Here is a 15,888-nt window from a genome sequence, read left to right as displayed (position 1 = left end):
TCCTGAATATTCATTAGAAGGACTGATGCTGAAGCTGAAACTCCAAAACTTTGGCCACCTGATGCGAAGAACTGACTCATTGGAAAAGACCGTGATGCTGGGAAAGACTGAAGGCAGGAGGAGAAGGGGATGACACGGGATGAAATGGTTGGATGGCATCACCGATTCAATGGACATGAGTTTGAGCAAGCTCTAGGAGTTCATGATGGACAGGGAAGCCTGGTGTGCTGTAGTCCATGGGGTTACAAAGAGTTGGACACGACTGAGCAACTGAACTGAACTGAACTGAACTGATATATCTACCAACTAGATTTGAGTTAAAATTTTGCCATGCTAGTGTGTTACTTACCTCTTAGCTTATCAGGAACAATAACCGGGACCCATGTCTACTCCTGTTTCCTGCGCCTGCTGACCCGTAACCACCATGCGTGTGTGCATCTCCATCCACATTGGCCAGGATGGTGTCCAGATTGGCAATGCTTTCTAGGAGCTCTACAGCCTCATGGCCAGATGCCAAGTGACAATATTGGGGGAGGAGACTCCTTCAAAACCTTCTTCAGTGAGACAGGTGCTGGCAAGCATGTGCTTAGGGCAATATTTGTAGACATGGAACCCACAGTCATTGATGAGATTCTCACTGGCACCTACCGCCAGCTCTTCCACCCTGAGCAGCTCATCACAGGCAAAGAAGATGCTGCCAATAACTATGCCCAAGGTCACTGCACCATTGGCAAGGAGATCATTGACCTCTTCTTGGGCCAAATTCGGAAACTGGCTGACTAGGGCACAGGTCTTCAGGGCTTCTTGGTTTTCCACAGCTTTGGTGGGGGAACTGGTTCTAGGTTCACCTCCCTGCTGATGGAACGTCTCTGTCGATTATAGCAAGAAGTCCAAGTTGGAGTTATCCATTTACCCAGCCCCCCAGGTTTCCACAGCTGTATTTGAGCCCTACAACATCCTCACCACACCCCACCCTGGAGCACTCTGATTGTGCCTTCATGGTAGACAATGAGGCCATCTATGACATCTGTTGTAGAAATCTTGACATTGAGCACCCAACCTACATGAATCTTAACTACCTTATTAGCCAGATAGGGTCCTTCATCACTGCTTCCCTGAGGTTTGATGAAGCCCTGAATGTGGATCTGACAGAGTTCCAGACCAACCTGGTGCCCTATCCCTGCATCCACTTCCCTCTGGCCACATATGCCCCTGTCATCTCTGCTGAGAAAACCTACCATGAACAGCTTTTCTGTAGCAGAGATCACCAATGCTTGCTTTGAGCCAACCAGCCGGATGATGAAATGTGACCCTCACCATGGTAAATACATGGCCTTCTGCCTGTTGTACCATGGCAATGTGATTCCCAAAGATGTCGATGCTGTCATTGCCACCATCAAGACCAAGCACAGCATCCAGTTTGTGCCCCACTGGCTTCAAGGTTGGCAGTAATTACCAGCCTCCCACTGTGGTACTTGGCAGAGTCCTGGCCAAAGTACAGTGAGCTGTGTCCAGGTTGAGCAACACCACAGCCATTGCTGAGGCCTGGGCTTGCCTGGACCACAAGTTTGACCTGATGTATGCCAAGCGTGCCTTTGTTCACTGGTACGTGGGTGAGGGCATGGAGGAAGGAGAGTTTTCTGAGGCCCAGGAGGACATGGCTGCCCTTGAGAAGGATTGTGAGGAGGTTGGTGTGGATTCTGTTGAGGTAGAGGGAGAGGAAGAAGGAGAGGAATACTAATTACCATTCCTTTGAGCGCTGCAGCATGTCATACTCAGCATCAGCATTAGTTGACAGGTATAAAAACTTTCTGACTAGATTGTCTTCAGTTTCAACTATGATCATGTATTGCTTTTCCATGTGTGTCTGTAAGACTTATGTCCTGTCTCAAAAGTAAAGATTTTAAGAAAGAAAAAAAATTTATTTTGACCTAATAGTCTTTTCTATCAAGTATCATGATATCACACTCCTGATGTTTTTGAACATGTATCTCCCAAGAATAAGGATATTTTCTTATATCACCACAATGCCATTTCACACCTAAGAAAAGTAATGATATTTACTTTAAAATATCTACTATGTAATCCATATTCAAATCTCCTCAATTGTCCAAATGTGTTTTATACAGCTACTTTTATTTCAAAAAATGATCCAAAGTTAATGAAATGCATTTTTTTGTAATTTCTTTGTTGTTGTTTTTTAACCTAAAACTGTCTCCATGTCTTTTAAATTTGCATTTCAATGACTTTGAAGAGGGAAGATCAATTTGTAGCCCTGTAGAATGTCTTCCATCTTTCTGGATTTGACTGTTTCCTTGTGGTATCATTTAACTTATTCTCCTAGACACTCCCATGCAAAAGGTTGAAAGACAATAATATTTCATATGCTGTTTACTTCATACTGTGTCATACAAGGAGTACAAAATATCAGACTGCCACGCTCTTAGTGTCATTAAATTTGATTCCTGACTTAAAATGACAACCACCAGATTTCTCCATTGCAAAGGTACACTTTTCCCTTTATAACAAGAAATTATCTCTGAGGTAACAATTTGGCACCATGCAACAAACCTATTTATCAACAGCTTGACATTTAATGGTTTTGCCATCCATTGATAACCTCTTTCTGAATCAATTGTGTCACTACCATTTGCACAATGGTGACTTTATAATTTGATCATCCATTATATTTATCAGTTGTAATTCTTAAGAAGCTTCTCTGTTCACTTAAAATAAGAGAAATACTTAACTTTTTTTCGAATTACAAATCTTTGGAGAAAAAGTTAATGCAAAGATCATCATCAGGCAGGTTTGATCCCTGGTGGGGGAAGTAAGATCCCACAAGCCAAGGGGCATGGCCCCCCAAAAAAGTCATTTTTAATGCTGGCAAATGAATGGTTTTTCTTTCTCTTTCTTGTTTTTATTATCAATATAAATGTATGAATTTTGTCCTTCTCCAGGGGATCTTCCTGACCCAGGAATTAAACCCAGGTCTCCCGCATTGCAGGCAAATTCTCTACCAGCTGAGCCACCAGGGGAGCCCTTACTTATTTATAATCAATTATATTTATCATCATCATCATCATTAATGTGTGGCTGAATTACACTGATTCCATTTTGTCAGTTCCATTTTGATACCAGCCTGCAGTCTTTACCCCTTCCCCTTTCCACATAACTGAGCTTTAGCTTACTCAGAAGGAATGCACTCAAGCCAGAGAAGTTCCCTGTCAACTTCTACTCTTGCCTTCATCTGATCTGAAAAGTGGAAGAGTGCCTTTTGCTGAAACAGATGGTTAATGGTCATGAGACACCTCCCACCCCAGGGAGAACCCCTCTAGTTTCCATCCATGCAGATGTGTTTCTCCCTAGTAGTCAGATTCTATTTTTAGCTTTGGCCCATTTAAATTCTCCTGTACCCCTTTCTGCAGTGTGGAGTGCAGCTGTGAATGCCTCTGGATGATCATCTGCCCAGTCCTGCCTGTATGTAAGTTACCCATAATAAACTTCATAATTGTACTTTATGGAGTAGCTTGCTTCATTTTTCAAAGTTCCTTCTCATTTTGGGGGATATTATTCAACATCTCCACCTCCCAGCCATTATCATTACTTGATGCTCAAATTGCTCAGTCAAATTGGCCAGTGGGAACACCTTCAGTATGATGCCGATCTTAGAGGTTTCTTATTTTTGTTTTGCTCTCTGCCAGAAGGCAACCCAGGCTTATCTTAAACATTTTCTGCCTTAGGTCTGGAGTCAGCTATCTCTCCAAGAAGCCTTGATTCCTTTTAGTGAGAAATAGAATTCAGAAACCAAAATGTAGGTGCTAAATGTTCTCATTGCTGTTGGGTGCACAGGCATGGAGTCTAGACCAGGGGTCAGAAAACAGCAAACTATGGACCTTAAACTACTGCCTGTTTTTGTAAATAAAATTTTCCTGGAACTTAGTCATGCTCATTTGTTTACACATTGTCTGTGGCTGCTTTCACACACTAAGAACAGAGTTGAATACTTGCAATAGAAACAATATGACCTGCAAAGCCTGAACTGTTTACTATCTAGCCATTTACAGAAAAAGTTTGCCAACCCTGGTGTAAACATGTAGAAATTATATTTTACTGTAATAACATTCTATGTTTTTAATTCAAATTGGACCTCAAGTGATTTCTTAATGCCTTTGATTTTTATATTTGTTCCTCTGCTTGACTGAAATTCTTGATTCTTAATAAAATGAACATACTTACATATTTTGCTTTTCCCTACAGTAGATAAAAATAGTTTCAAAATTGCAATGTCAGTATTACTTCTGAAAATAAAATGACTGAGGAAAGTTTAAGGTGTCTTTGTAGCCTTTTATGTCTTTATGATATATTCCACCAAGAATGTACAGTATTGTGCTCAAGTCATTTAAAATAAATCTTTTCTCTGTGGGTAATGCTACTGATTTGATATACTCTAAAGGTTCATCTATTTCACTTCATATTTAATTTGGGGATTTGCTTTACATACTTTTTTATACTGATATTATTTTGGAATATGTAAAGCACAATTCTAAAAGAGAATTTTAACAGGCTTATTAGAAATTAATAAATTAAGACTATAAAACACCAGTAGGAAACTATAGGAGACTTAGGCAATACAATTAGCAAGCTTGAGAAAGCTATCTAGTTAAATTCATGAAGTTAATACAGTCTTGATATCAATAACAAAAAAGAGAGTGTAGAAAAAGTATAGGCCAATCACACTTACAAAGACTGGTATTCAAACCTCTAACTACAAAAAAAATTAGCAAACCAAATTCAGTGGTATGTGTGTGTTAGGTATTTGATAGATGGGTAGATAGACAGATAGACAGGGAAGCAATATGACATGGAAGCTGAAACAGTAGACTATGAAGCCAGAATGCATAAATTTTGAATCTCAAGTTTCACTAATTACTATCTGTGTAACTCAAGTAAATCATTTAACTTTTCTTTTCCTTAGTTTCTTCCTGTGCAAAATGGAGATAATAATAGTAACTATCCTATAGGGTTGTTGCAAGGCATCAGTCAATTAGCATATGTAAAATACCTCACACAGAGAGTGTTATATCAGGGTCTGCTGCTATTGTTTCTGTTTTTATTACATCCATAGAGTGGTTGCCGCTCATAGTTTCCACCCAGAGTTAGCCATTCTTGAGGTTAAGGGCTCCAGTGATGTATGAGGGACATAAGACTAGGTTAACAGTTCTGACTTGAAAACAGTAAAATGATGGGGATTTCCCACAGAGTGCAGAGTGGTAGACCTCACCTCCCCAAATCTGTCTCATCCACTTATAGGGACAACAGTGATGACACCAGGAAGCCAAACAGATGAAGCCACGTCACCTAAGTGCCCCAGCCAGTGTCCCACGTCTGGAAGGCAATGTATTAATAGCACAGTGTTAAGGAGAGAGGAAAGCTGAGCACTGAAGAATTGATGCTTTTGAACTGTGGTGTTGGAGAAGACTCTTGACAGTCCCTTGGACTGCAAGGAGTTCCAACCAGTCCATTCTAAAGGAGATCAGCCCTGAGTGTTCTTTGGAAGGAATGATGCTAAAGCTGAAACTCCAGTACTTTGGCCACCTCATGTGAAGAGTTGACTCATTGGAAAAGACTCTGATGCTGGGAGGGACTGGGAGCAGAAGGAGAAGGGGACAACAGAGGATAAGATGGCTGGATGGCATCACCGACTCTATGGATGTGAGTTTGAGTGAACTCCGGGAGTTGGTGATGGACAGGGAGGCCTGGCGTGCTGCAATTCATGGGGTCGCAAAGAGTCGGACACGGCTGAGCAACTGAACTGAACTGAACTGAAGGAGAGAGGATTCTAGATTCAGAGTGCCTGAGTTTAAAACCTGACTCTATTGTATTCAAAGCATTACCTATTGCAAGATTCTTAATCTTGCTAAGTCTCACTCTGCCTATCTCTAAAACAGAAATTATATTAGTATTACATCATTGATTTGCAGGGATTAAATAAAATAATACATGCCAATCACTTAGTGCCTGGCTCTAAGTGTTAGCTATCATTATTATTCTCTACACTGTTTATGAACTTGTCATCCTAGCATTGCCTTTAGCAATGAGGACCGTTTTCCTCTCTCCTGGTCCTGAGGAAACGGCAGTGGTGGACAACAGGAGAGATTTCAGTAGCCACACAGATTCAGAAAGTTAGAACTGGAGGAAGGGTCCTCAGTGAGTTCCCCGCCAGGCTCGCCTCTGTAAGTTGGGATGGTGCATGCGCTAAGCGGGCGCGGCGGGAGAGTAAGGCTGAGCATTTGGCTTGAATTGCTCTGAAAAGGGAAATCTGATAAGGGAGATAGCTGCATGGACTCCTATTACATATAGCCCTGGAGATCTTTTCCTCCTTCGGCTAGGCAGCAGCTCTTCCTTTCAATCACGTGACTTGAGAGATGCCAGCTCCCGATCAGTTACACAAACAGGGGCTGCTTCTCATTTTTCCCCTCTTGTTATCAACATCAGACTCTCAGTATTGCAGTGACCTGCTCAGAGGGCCTCAGACGGTTTCCAGAGTTCCCTGTGCTTGGCTGGAAACTGAGCTGCAGATGACAGAAAGCCAAATGAAATTGCTTATGCCAAAGAGGATTTGTTGAAAGGGCTGAGGGGAGCTCCGAGAAGCAAGTGATTTGCTAAACAAACAAGAGTCACAGAGGCAAAATCAGGACAGCTCCAGGGACCTCATACATTGGAAAGAAGTTCCTCAGAACCAGCGTTCGTCTCTGCAGCTGTACTCCATGTTTCTCTCTGCATCTGTGACATTCTCTCCGCCCAGCTTTTGCCCAGAAGCTGAGACCGAGGCCTTGGCAGCTTTGGGGTCCACATACATTCAAAGTGACCTCTTTCTTTTTTTGTTCTAATTAAAAACTCCTGGAGGCCACGGGCCCATCTTAGGTCACAAGTTCATCCCTGAGTCCCCTCACTGTGGCCAGGGATCAGGCCAGTTTAGTCAGGTGCCACCTCTAGCCAATCACTGTGGTAGAGGAGGTGGGGTCTGTCAGAAGATGACAATTCCCCTTTGACCCTAGGGTTAAAGGAGCATCTCCCAGAAGAAAGCAGAGTCTTGCATCAGAAGAAAGGAGGGAGGGCGCTGGGCAAAAGAAATGAATAGATAACCCTCCAGTCTCATTAGAGACACAAATCTAATCCTTGATCCCTCATACTAATCAACATGACTTCCACAGCCATTTCAGATGAATATTCATAATGCAGCAAGTCCTGATTCAACAATATATGAGAAAACATTTCCACATCCGTGAACATTATCCCTTTAAGTGTTAAAGTGTGTTCCTTTAGATAATTTTCTATAGTTTCTTTATAATATGGCAGGAACAATTGTTCCTGCTTTTATAAAAAGTGTGTCCTGAGCAAAATTTAACCCTGACTCGTCACCAAGTAAAAGTTATCAATGATTGCATATTACTGATGTTCTCCTGGACTGTTGAGGACTATAGAGCTATTTGCCCATGTACCATGGGCACCAGACTAACATGTGCTGATTTCTGAGGTTGTTTCTCAGTTTTTGGTCTCCTGTTCTCAGATGTTATTCCCCACAGTCACTGTGCCTGTCTCTAGCATCTTTTCCCCTTAAATACTTCCTCCCTTGCTTATTTGCCAATTCTAATCCACCATGCTGTGGGAAATCAGATGACCAAAAATGTTACAATATTGTGTAAAGTATTTTCAAATTCAGAAGCTAGAATTTACTTCTCTGTGAAGAAACAGCCTCTGAAAGACAGCTGAGGAACTCGTCCATGAATAAATTATGAGAGCTTTTTAACACTCATCAAAAACAACAAGTATTTCTACATACTTGTCATTTCCTTCCCTAGGTTCACTTGTCTTGGTTCACAGATGTATACTAGGTGATTGAGGTACCAAAAGTATGACTTTATAAGAACTGAGATATTTCTTGACTACTTTTCTTCATATTAGCTTTTTTCTAGATTCCATTCTCTTCCTCCCATTTTTAAATATCCAGTTGTCTGTGAGTCCTCACTCCACTATTTTGGAGTAATGGCCTGAATATTTATTTCCAAGAAGTCAAAAACATAGAACATACCCCACCCCCCACCTTAAATCAGCAAATGAATATGCAGAAAAAAATAGCATTAAAATATACACTGACCCATCAGCTTCCTGTCATGGAGAGAGAAAATTATATAGAGATGACTTTTTCTGTAAATAAATCACTATTAAGTGCTGTGATTTCAAAATGAACAGAGAGTGGTGCCAAATTCAGGAAAGTGATGAAAACATTTCCTTGTGGGAAAAGAAAGCCCACAACAACCAAAATTGCCACTGAATTGAGAAAAGATCTTTCCCATAGATAATAAAAAGAGGAGAAAAAAATCAGCCCCTTCTCTGCTCCTAAATGAGGGTCAGTTGAAATGACTATGGCCGACATGTCCCAGAAATGAAGACCTAAACTGAAAATTTCGTATCCAAAAATAACAAGTCTGGCTCTGCTTACATCTGGCTAAACAAGTCAGATTGGTGGATTCAGGGAAAAATAAAACAGATTGTATGACAGAATTAAGTAGGTATTCCAGTTCCTCAGCTGTGTAATAAATCACCCCAAAACTTAGTCGTTTAAAATAGCAACATTTATCTTGCTTACAAATTTGCAATCTAAGCAGGGCTCAGAAGGGACGACTGGTCCCTGTTCTGCTCCGTGTCAGCTGAGGTGACTCAAAGGCCAGCTCCATTTGGCATGAACAAGGGTGGCGCAAAGACTGGGGCCGGGATCCATCCAAAGCTCACCCACTCACACGTCTGGAGGTTGAGGCTGAGGAGACTCACACAGCTGTGGGTTGACACAGCTGTTGCTCCTTGGGCATCTCTCTCCACCTCTGTGTAGTCACTCTAGCATGGAGGCCTCTGGCAGCCAGAATTCTTATGTGATGGGTTTGGTATCCCAAGGCAAGAGTCTCGAGAGAGCAACAACCTGGCAGAAGCTATATTACCTTTTATGACCTACCATCAACAGTCACCCAAGGTCACTTTCTCCACATTCTATCCATTGGATGTGAGTCGTCATGGGCCACCTCACATTCAAGGGGAGGGGAGAGACTCCACCTTGGAGGTTGTAGTGTCCAATAATTTGTGGGAACTGTTTTTTTCCGTAATTTTTAAAAATTGAGGTATGTCAGTTTACAATGTTGAATTAGTTTCAAGTGTACAGCAAAGTGATTCAGTTATACATATAAATATTCTTTTTCAGATTCTTTTCCCTTACAAATTATTACAAAATATTCAGTAGAGTTTCCCGTGCTATACAGTAGGTCCTTGTTGTTTATCTATTTTATGTATAGTACTGTGTGTATGTTAATCCTAACCTCCTAATTTATCTGTCCCCCCTTCCTGATTGGTAACCATAAGTTTGTTTTCTATGTCTGTGAGTCTATTTCTGCTTTGTATATAAGTTAATTTGTATCATTTTTTTAGATTCTGCATATAAGTGACATCATATGATATTTGCCTTTCTCTATCTGGCTTACTTCACTTAGTATGATAAACTACCGTACTTTGGCCACCTCATGCGGAGAGTTGACTCATTGGAAAAGACTCTGATGCTGGGAGGGATTAGGGGCAAGAGGAGAAGGGGACGACAGAGGATGAGATGGCTGGATGGCATCACTGACTCGATGGACGTGAGTCTGAGTGAACTCCGGGAGTTGGTGATGGACAGGGAGGCCTGGCGTGCTGCGATTCATGGGGTCGCAAAGAGGAGGACACGACTGAGCGACTGATCTGATCTGATCTGATTTGGCTTACTTCACTTAGTATGATATTCTCTAGGTCCACCCAAGTTGCTGCAAAGAACACTTTAAAACACTAGTGGGTGACTCTGTCTGCCTGAGGAAGTTCAGTTCAGTTCAGTCACTCAGCCATGTCCAACTCTTTGCGACCCCATGAACTGCAGCGCACCAGGCCTCCCTGTCCATCACCATCTCCCCGAGTTCACCCAAACTCACGTCCATCGAGTCGGTGATACCATCCAGCCATCTCATTCTCTGCTGTCCCCTTCTCCTCCTGCCCCCACTCCCTCCCAGCATCAGAGTCTTTTCCAATGAGTCAACTCTTCGCATGAGGTGGCCAAAGTACTGGAGTTTCAGCTTTAGCATCATTCCTTCCAAAGAACATCCAGGACTGATCTCCTTTAGAATGGACTGGTTGGATCTCCTTGCAGTCCAAGGGACTCTCAAGAGTCTTCTCCAACACCACAGTTCAAAAGCATCAATTCTTCGGCACTGAGGAAGGGACAACAGCTATTGCTGGATCAAGCTTCTTCATGTGGCAACTCCAGACCTAATTCCATTCCCTCCTAATCATTCTGGCCAGTGAGCAGCTCTTCCTAGCATCTCTCCAAAATGCATCAACTTTCATGTATGTGCTGACTAAGTGCTAATTTGGGGATGATTCTGACAGCAAGGGAGAGAAGAAATGACTGGGCTAAGTTAGTGACTACCCCTTCCCAGAGGCCTGGCAGTGAGGCAGCTCTTCTGAGATCAAAGCAGCCTCCTACGCCCACCATTCGGGTTTTATCAGAACAAGATCCTTAAAGCCAAGGGCTCCATGGATGCCACAGTGGTGATAATTTCAGAGAACACAGTGAGGAAGTGAGAGAGCTCAGGTTTACAAGTGCCTCAGAGTCACCAGGTGGTCCCTCCATAGTCATTTATGTTCATGATGCAAGGGTTTTTAAAAATAAAAGCACTCATAATACATACTTTAGAGTTGTAAGTTACTGTGGGCTTTGTAAAGTATAGCCACATAAATCCTCTCCTTTTCTGCTCTGTTGTAGCAGAAATTTGATTACTTCTCCTCTATCAAATGGCAACAGAGGCCATTATCAAGTTCATCTTTAAGGAGGAAATTGGATCAGTCTTTGAAAAGATGGCTTCCTATGATGAAGGAGGCTTGGGCAGCTTGCTTTCAGTGGTGATGTCCATTGATCAGGGTGAGTTACCAGGTTTTTCATAAATCTCTCTCGGTACTGAAGCTAGAAGTAACTGCTCTTTTCTCTTCATTCTCGTAGCACAATGATTACACCTTTATTTCACATTTGTTCTCTTCCAGGTGCCGTTTTGATTAGCTCTTTTCACATCCCTACCCTCACAAGTAATTTGTGAACTTTTGAGCATTAAGAACCATTTTATTCCATTATTACTCCCCAAAGCACCCACGTGATGCCTTGCATGTTTATGTTTGTTGAGGAGTGAATGTATAAGTGAATAAGTGAATGGTCATGAAAATGTTTTATACAGAGCCTAAGAACATTAAAAAATGTGGAACTGTTTAGTCAGCCATAAAAAAAGAACACAGTACTGTTAACATAACACAACATGAATGAACCTTGAAAACATTATGTTAAGGGAAAGAAATTCACAAAAAAATCACATATTGTATGATTCCATTTATATGAAACATCTAGAATAGACAAGTCTTTAGAGATAGAAAGCAAATTAGTATTTGGTTAAGGTGGCAAGGGGAATGAATTGAGGGGAAATGGAAAGTGACCTAATGAGAATAGGGTTTCTTTGGGGATGACAAAAATGTTTTAAAATTGTAAGAATGGTTATGCAAATCTGTGCACTGAAAACTACTGAATTATATACTTTAAATAGGTGAATTGTATGTTATGTTAATCATCTCAATAAAAATATATAACTATAAAATATGTGAAGATGTATGTCACTCAGTTGTGTCTGACTCTTTGCAACCCCATGATCTGTAACCCACCAGGCTCCCCTGTCCGATGGAATTCTCCAGGCAAGAATACTCGAGTGGGTTGTCATGCCCGCCTCCAGGGGATCTTCCCAACCAAGGGATTGAACCCAGGTCTCCCACATTGCAGGCAGATTCTTTACCATCTGAGCCACCAGGGAAGTCCATAAAGTATGTGAAGATGTATGAATATCACACTCATAATGGTGGAAGATGTCTCTTCTAACTAGAAAATACTAAGAAAAAATGAAATAAAAGCATATTATCTTGTTTATGGTATGAAGAAATACTTCAATATCACCATCTATCTGGACCTAAAGATGATTATACTAAGTGAAATTAGACAGAGAGAGATGAATGTCATATGATGTCACTTACATGTAGAATCTATGAAATGATACAAATGAACTTATTTACAAAACAAAAACAGACTCACAGACATAGAAAACAAAGTTATAGTTACCAAAGGGGAAAAGGGGTTTGGGAGGAATAAATTAGAGTTTGGGATTGACAGATACAAACAACTAAATATAAAACAGATAAACAATAAAGTCCTACTGTATAAGATATTTAATATCTTATAATAAGCTATAATGGAAAAGAAAAAAATATTCTCATCTATCACTTTTGATAAGCATGTGCTTGGTGCATCTTAGTGGGCCTACATCAATATTTTCATCATTCTCATCAACAGAGAACAGACTTAATATTTTACAGCAATTTTATGACCATTTCTTTTGAAAATTGCATGGGTATTATGAAAGACTCATTATTTTAATAAGCTGGATTTATAGAAGACATTTCTAGTGTAAAATGAAGAGGCGCCTCATCATACTTTCATTGTAAATGACTTTTCATATTGCCAACTCAATTATTATGGTTCTGAGACACTGAACCCAGAAAATCATTTCAGAGTCAAGAATGCTTGATTTGTAAGATGTGAAATGAATGAATGTCTTTGCTTTGAATTACTGTGAAAACCAAAGATAGACAACCCATTACCTTTTGGAGGGAAGAAGACTAAAGGCCAATGACATGAGACTAATTCTTCACCTCATGGTCAAGGAGCTCATTGTCCATGTAAAAAAAACAAATCATGAGTTTCATATAAGGGACAATGCCACTCACTCTATAAGCAGAATAGAGGATGATTTGACTTCTTTGAGGTCATGGGGCCCTGAGTCCCTGCTGGTGCAACCTGGAGCCAGGAGAAAGAGAGTGGGTTTCCATGCACCTGGCTCCTAGCGACTGCCATTCTAACTCAGTTAAGGTTGGGCCACAGCCCTCCCATTCCCCTATCCTGGAGTCATCTGATCTGCTTTCTGAATTTCAATGCACAGAAACAATCTCACTGGGAATTTACCTGGTGGTCCTGTGGTTAAGGATCTGCCTTGCTGTGCGGGGGATTCAGGTTCATCCCTGGCCAGGGAAATAAGATCCCATAAACCACAGGGAAACTGAGCCCACACAACCACAACTAGGGAGCCCATGTGCTGCAGCAATAGAACCCACATGCTGCAACTAAGACCCGACACAGCCAAGTAAATAAATACCATCTCAAGATAATTTTTAAAAAGGAAAAAGAAATAATCTCATTCAATTAGTGTAATAGAAGAATCCCACCTGCTGTAAGGGACACAAGATTCTTTTAAAAACAATTTATTTATTTTTTGCTTCACTGGGTCTTCGTGTGCTGGCTTTCTCTAGTTTCGGTGCACGGGCTTCTTATCGTACTGGCTTCTCTTGTTGCAGAGCACAGGCTCTAGGTGCGTTGAGTTTCAGTAGTTGCAACTTTCAGGCTCTAGAGCATGGGCTTAGTAGCTGTGGTGCATGGATCTAGTTGCTCAGAGGCATGTCGAATCTTTCTGGACCAAGGATTGAACCCATGTCCCCTGCACTGGCAGGCAGATTTTTATCCACTGTGCCACCAGGGAAGTCCAGGGGCACACATTTTGCTCAAAAGTAAACACCTCTGGGAGAAATGGAGAGGGCAAAGCAGATGTCATTCCTCTTCATCTTTGGGAAGGGATGGGCCTTGAATAGAAAAAAAAAAAAAATGGGAAGATCATCCTCGATTTAGGGTTTGTTCCACATGTAACTTACATTGGGTCATGCCCCCAAAGGAAGAAACAAGTTCATTACAGTGAGGAATACCAGTCACACTCCAAACCCTCAAAATTCATCTGAATCCCAGAACTACTATTTCCCTTCCTGGCAGTTTGAGGGTCCTTGAGACTCCACTTGCATCCTGTGAATTTCCTTCTTCTTACCTTTCACTCTACATCTTCTCATGGCTTCTGTGCTGACACTTGCCAACCCAAGCCCCAGCTACTCCTCCTGGCTCCTAAGTTCTCACTTTCCTAACCATGCGATGCTACATCTTCAGCTGAAAGGTGGGGAGAGGGCCCATCTGTCTCCAGGGTGTCTTTGTTCAGAGGCACAAAGCAGAGCCCAGGATCCCTGCTCCAGGCTCTTCCTGAAACCCTCTAGACAGAGGACCACAACCTCCACCAGTCTCTGCATTTTCCCTTAGACACCTAGGCCTAGTCCCTTGGGAAGCTCCAACATGACACGGTGCAAGGGGCACTGCTTACTGCCAATGATGAATGTCCTCTCCCTGTGATATCCTGTCCCTCAGGCTGTGCCCTGCTCCTCTTCCTTCAATGTGAACTCCTGATCCATCCATTCCTGTCCAGCACATTAAGAGATGCTTGGTAAGCTCCAGATTTGGGGTGTTATAGCCCTGATGATTGAGGGGTACAAATGTCAGAAGCCATTAACATGAAGAGGTATATTGCACACACCCAAAACAGACCATTCCAAGTGGCCAGCTAACATGAGCTGAAAGGGTCACTGCCAGCATGCAGGAGTTTAAGGGATCCAAGAAGAAAGATCTCAAGGCCTGAGAAAGCCAGAAGGAGCTGCATTCAAAGAAGTCCATCCAGACATGTGGTTCTGGGGTGGGGTTTCAAAAGCAGAGGTGGAAAGTCACAACTATGCCTGGGAACCCAGAGCTGCCTGTATTGAAAGGGCAGAGTATTAACCACTGGACTGCCAGGGAAGTCCCAGTAAAAGCTTTAGAAAAGCTAAGAAGCCCTGGAGCTCAGGTTACTTGGTTGAGGTGGCATAAGCCACACCACTTCTGTCACCCAGTGCCCTATGATGGCCATTCCCCAGGTCACGAAGAACTCTTCCATAGCTCAGCCTTCAATGGCTACACAATAAATACTTCTCCACGTGGATAAACCAAAGTGCTTCCATTATTTTCCTGCTATTGGACATCCTGACTGCCTCCAATTTTCCACAAAGCTTTTTCCTTCTTTTTAAATTAAAGCCAACCCTAGCAGCAGTATGGAATCCACATTGGATAAGAGGGAGAGACTCACTCAAGACCAATGTAGCCAGTTATGGGACAATGGTTAAGAATGAGATATTGACTCCAAGTGGAGGCAGAAGAAAGAGGAGAGAATAGACCAAAGCAGATTTGCAAGAGAAAAGACATTTGGGCTCCTTTGAAATATCTGTTTTAATCCACAACCATAGCTTCAACTTTTAGTTTCAAGTCATGGCAACTTAACCAAGACTAATTTGTTAACCTGCCTTCTTTTTTTAATTTTGCTTTTATTGGAGTATCAGTTCAGTTGCTCAGTCATGTCTGACGCGTTGCAAACCCATGCACTGCAGCACGCCAGGCTTCCCTGTCCATCACCAACTCCTAGAGCTTGCTCAAACTCATGTCCATCAAGTCGGTGATGCCATCCAACCATCTCATCCTCTGTCATCCCCTTCTCCTCCCACCTTCAATCTTTCCCAGCATCAGGGTCTTTTTCAAATGAGCCAGTTCTTTGCATCAGGGAGCCAAAGTATTAGAGTTTCAGCTTCAGCATCAGTCCTTCCAATGAATATTCAGGATTGATTTCCTTTAGGATGGGCTAGTTGGATCTCCTTGCAGTCCAAGGGACTCTCAAGAGTCTTCTCCAACACCACAGTTCAAAAGCATTAATTCTTCGGTACTCAGCTTTCTTGACAGTCCAACTCTCACATCCATACATGACCACTGGAAAAATCATAGTTTTGACTAGATGGACCTTTGTTGGCAAAGTAATGTCTCTGCTTTTGAATATG

The 15,888-nt window shown here is 42.0% G+C and overlaps 1 pseudogene; it reads left to right on the top strand.

The window, feature by feature from the left end:
• Positions 1-424: 424 nt before the first annotated feature.
• LOC613364 (tubulin alpha-1B chain-like) lies at positions 425-1,920 on the top strand (annotated as a pseudogene).
• The last annotated feature ends 13,968 nt before the right edge of the window (positions 1,921-15,888 follow it).

This window comes from Bos taurus, chromosome X (genome assembly GCF_002263795.3).
Source record: "Bos taurus isolate L1 Dominette 01449 registration number 42190680 breed Hereford chromosome X, ARS-UCD2.0, whole genome shotgun sequence".
In the NCBI taxonomy this organism is placed as follows: domain Eukaryota; kingdom Metazoa; phylum Chordata; class Mammalia; order Artiodactyla; family Bovidae; genus Bos; species Bos taurus.
This window is presented reverse-complemented; position numbering and strand designations above follow the sequence as displayed.